This window comes from Pristis pectinata, chromosome 21 (genome assembly GCF_009764475.1).
Source record: "Pristis pectinata isolate sPriPec2 chromosome 21, sPriPec2.1.pri, whole genome shotgun sequence".
Classification (NCBI taxonomy): domain Eukaryota; kingdom Metazoa; phylum Chordata; class Chondrichthyes; order Rhinopristiformes; family Pristidae; genus Pristis; species Pristis pectinata.
The window spans coordinates 38,660,782-38,665,786 of NC_067425.1; the positions used below are offsets into that span (position 1 = coordinate 38,660,782).

At 49.1% G+C, this 5,005-nt stretch overlaps 1 non-coding gene across 1 annotated transcript; it reads right to left on the reverse strand.

The window, feature by feature from the left end:
* On the reverse strand, window positions 1–82 carry trnas-aga (transfer RNA serine (anticodon AGA)). Its single transcript has one exon. It is a non-coding gene; the product is annotated as a tRNA-Ser (tRNA).
* Between the last annotated feature and the right edge of the window lie 4,923 nt (window positions 83–5,005).

Below are 5,005 nucleotides of genomic sequence, written 5' to 3' on the forward strand. Positions count from 1 at the left end.
CGTAGTCGGCAGGATACGTACCTACGCGGGGAAACCCCAATGGATTTCTAGTCCATCGCCTTAACCACTCGGCCACAACTACCGCACTCCCGACAGACCGGCTGCCGGAAGGATGTTGGCCATGGGCTGGGATCAGTGCGTCCCGAGACGGACGGGGCAGCACCGATCCCGGAGTCAGAGAAACAGGACTGATTCTGAACTATAAACACAAACTGCTGGCAGCATTCAGCAGGTCAGGCAACGTCTGTGGAGAAACAGAGTTAACGTTTCAGGTCAATGACCTTTCAACCTGAACTCCGGGCGGGTAGTTGGACGGAGGGAGTCTCAGTCAGAGTGGGACAAGGTTTTCTCACCCCGCCACCACACCCGCAAACCTCCCAGTTTGCTCTCAGTCTCTGAATGTGGGCGTCTGCAGCAGGGGCAGCGGTTATTGCCGTTTCCCAGCTGCCCTGGAAAAGGTGGGGCCGGGCCACTTCTTTGGGCCACTGCGCTCCGTGTGGTGAGGGTGTTCCTACTGGGCTCTCAGTGACGGGCCTCCAGGATTCTGACCCGGAGCCCAGGCAGTGAGGGCAATGGGGTGACTCTGCAGTGTGGCCTGGGCTGAGCGGCCGGGCCTGTTTCACTCTCCTCCTCCTTTCTGATGCACCCGACGGGTCTGCCGGGCCGGCACCAGACATCCCCATTGGTGTGGGCTGGAGTCACATACAGTCCAGAGCGGGTGAGGACGGCGGGTTTTCTTCCCCCAGCACCCGGGATTCAGCAGGTGGGAGAGACTGAGATCGGTTGGTGGGGCTGAGCTGATGTTCCGTCTGCTGTCATAAGCTATTGACCTGACACTTTGGTCTTCTCTCTCCAGGTGCGCTGCGTGACCTGCTGAGTTATAGAACATGTTTTGCTGTCATGTCCAGTTTCCAGCAGCCGCAGTATTTATGGGCAGTTTGGACCCGACACTGGATATACATGGACTGGGGGGAGACTGACATCGGTGCGTTAAATTCTCCCCTGACTTGCACAAGTGTATTTTAATGAGTATTAAGGGGGTGGTGGAGCCTTGGTTTTCAAGTACAGATACGCTTAACGTGACAGCAAATGCAGATAAGGGTGTGACGCATCCTACGGGGGAGATCCTTCATGAGGCGGTGCAGGTAATTTAACAGCAGGGTGGATTTGTTCCAAACATATTAGAGTTTGAGTCGGCCCACACTGGAGGGCTGCGTGTAGTTCTGTTCGCCACACTGCAGGGAGGGCCAGATTTCGCGAGACTGGATGCAGAGGAGATTCAGCAGGATGTCTATTCCTTTTCAAAGGTTGTTCCCTTTGGAACAGCGGAGATTGCGACCTGATGTAATTGGGGTACGTGAAGTGACAAAGGACATAGGAAGAGTAGACAGAGAGAAGACGCTCCCGTTGGCGATGGGACTGAAACAGGAGTACATGGACTGGAGGTGAATTATCGGAAAACGATATGAGGGCTGAACACCGAGGGAACAGGGAATGTGGCCTGAGACCGAAGAGGGAATTCCAGCGTCCAGTGCGCGCGCTCAGTGTACAAACGGGAATATTATTCTGGAACAGGGAGACTGACTGAGACTCGGAATGAAGACATGACATTGGTCTGTACAGAGGAAGGGGACAGAGTCTCTGACGGGAATGGAGGGGGTGTGAGGAGAGAGATTCCACAGGGTAAACACAGACACGAGCGAGTGGTGAATAGGCAGACGTAACTCAGTGTGAGCACATCATATGGGACATGCCGTACATCTGCAGGCATACAGGTTCCTGTAGGCACCTGGAATAGAGAGAGTGAGAGCTGGAAAATGCGTTGATCCGTTCATTGATTGACCGGGGAAAGATGAGGGATGAGAATTATATCCCTGATCTGCATTCAAGAAGTGACGCAATAATCTCTCTTACACTCATTCCCAACCTCGATATTTGAACAATTTTGTATGAATTTTTACTCGGAAATTAACCCTTGACTGTGCTGACGCTGCAAGTCTCATCTTTTGCAGCTTCAGATGTAGTGAATTTAAATGTATCCGCCGTTGCAGTTCCTGTTCCGTCCACTTGATGTCCCCATCCTCCACAGACGGCATTTACACAACGCAGAGGAATTATTCAGCTGAGAGTCGACATCTACACCAGCTGATTAGCTGCGAATAGAGTTTCTTGTTACCCACATCAGCTTTGAATCAATCAAAGCTCTATCTTTTCAATGACACACAGTTTACCCCAAAATTAAGTCACACTCCCGGCAAGTCTTTAAAGGAGAGATTTCTACTAATACCACAGAGCACTCTGATCTCATAATAGCCATGATGTTTCTGTCGCTGGGCCCAGTTAGTTTCTGATCAATGGTAATGTTATTCCAATTTAAGTTCCCTCCCCTGTCTGCTGCACAATCACACAGTGCCACGGATTAATTCTGTTAAATCGCGTTTATTAGCAGTATACTATCAAGGGAGAATCCTTCTCTAACTCTCATTCAGAGTCTTTATCGGAAGTCTCCACAATACAAAGGAACAGACATTAATTTATACAGTCCTTGTGACGCACACTTAATCGATGTGGCTCCACCAGTTTCGATCAGGCGCCTAAGATACAAAGACAAACATCACATCCATTGTTTAGTATAATTGGTTTGCAATAAAGTTCTGGACACAATCATTACCACCTGGTCTTGCGTCAGGGGCTTGCGTGGTATTTTTTTCATTAGTTCTAAGTACGGTCACAATTTCCTAACCCTTTCCTTCTTCATTCCCTCCTTTTATCATATCATGATGACCTAGAGCGGTGACGAGAACGGGGCCGAGAGTTTATTGATAAGGATCTTTCAACAAGTATTTAAACGGGCCAGCACCACACAGCATATTATAATAATAACGAATAACCCTACTGTTCCGTGCAGCAAGTATGATGCCCATGATCCTCTGAGTAGCGCCCCAACCAACCCGCCCCTCCTGTAAGTCCCTGCCTAAAGTTAGCTAATTGCTTCTGAATGTCCTGAATGGCAAGGGAAATGTTGTAGGACTCATCTCTCACATTGGTGACACATTTGTCCCCTACTATGGCACATACCCTACTTACTGAGCCAACTGGTAGTCCACAGCATACCGGGTCTGCTGGGCATAAAGTCGGAGATCCGCCAGTTCCTGGTTCACTGCCTCCAGGCCCTTTATGGTACTTTATGGACAGCACAGTCAGTCCACAAATAAGGTAGTTCCGTTTTTTTGCGGCTATAGTTCCTGCCGACTCCCCAGAGAGAGAGAGCACTCAGAAACCCATAACCTAATGACGATAAGGGGTAGCCCATCGTAACAGGATCCCTCCAGTCCTCACAGAACTCCTCACTTACAGACCACGCCACAAGTCTTCGTCGGACATGAGCCTTCTGGGGGCAGGGGACCGTGACAGGCCCAATCGTTCCTATTGCAAACCAGGCTGGCGGAGTGGGGGTGGCAGTAGTAGAAGTACTTTTGAAAAGGAGCACATAGCCTTCCTTGGCCGGGTAACAGGTTACATTACTCCTTTGCTGTGGACTGGGCATCTGAGAATACCGAGAAGTTCCAGTAACATTCCTTCCATGATTTGACAGATAATTCTCCTGGTTACCATTCCAAAGAGACATTAGACAAATTAATATGGGTTCCGTTCCCTTCCCTACAAACCCATCGCTCCCCTGCAAGTAATTTAACACACCTAGTGGGGACACACTGACACCCAATCCACCCTCCCCTAAATCCACATATTCTCTCTGTACAAGTAGTGGTGGCACATGATATCGTGTGCTGTACGATCGCTATCCCGCAACCCCTCCTCTACCGTCAAAGCAGTGGGGGAAGGACTGGTGGCTGGTTGTGCTACTAGGATCTGCTATTGTTCTTTGCAAAATTACCCCGTAACACCATTCCGTATGTTCCCTTCTGCCCTATACACTTTGTTTCTGGATATTCATATTTTAAGAGAGACCTGAGGCTCCAGCTTGGTGTGGCTACAAAAAATCCTTCCCCTGATTCTGCCAGGAGGTAGCAAACGGTGCGATTCCAATGTAGCTGCATACGTGCTTTATAAAACAAATGTTCCTCTAATGCCAACGCAATATTACCGGTAATGGTAAGGAGTCCCAAATCTAAGAAACATCATTTTTCTTCGGGTGGCCATCGTTTGCAGTCACTCAGATGAATTCAATGTTCCTGGCCATGTAATTCACAGCTGTAGGAGTTTGGAGCAGAATATGGAAGGGGCCTTTCCACCGAGATCCCAGTTTAGGGCGCTGCCAATCTCTTATCAGTACCGAATCTCCAATTTCCAGGTCATGCAACTCCGCATCCTGTCCTTCCGGTGGCTTAAAGGCGATCTTCTCCTGTGAATGAAGAAACGTAAGCTCTCTGAAATACCTTTGTAGTTCATTCCCCATGATGTTAAGGTCAACCTGGGTGGGGGTTGGTTGTCAGCATCCCATGGGGTTCTCTCCGGACACCCATAGACGATTTCGGCAGCGGATACCCCGATGGCCGAGTGGGGGGGATAATTCTCATGTGGTATAATGCTAATGGGAGAACCTTCAGCCAATTTAGACCTAATACTAATCTGATACTAATTTAGTTAATTTAGATAAGATATAAGATAGAAGATATGATCTTTATTAGTCACATGTACATCCAAACACAGAGTGAAATACATCCTTTGTGTAGTGATTTTTGGGGGGGCAGCCCGCAAGTGTCGTCACGCCTCCGGCGCCAACATAGCATGCCCATAACTTCCTAACCTGTACGTCTTTGGAATGTGGGAGGAAACCGGAACACCCAGAGGAAACCCACACAGACACGGGAAAAACGTACAAACTCCTTACAGTGGCCGTATTTGAACCCAGGTCGCTGGAGCTGTAAAGCATTATGCTAACCACTATGCTATCGTGCCTTCCTTCTTCTTCAGCGTGCCGTTGGCTCGTTCTACTATACCCACTGCCTGAGGGTGGTAGGTGAAATGGAACTGTTGTTCGATA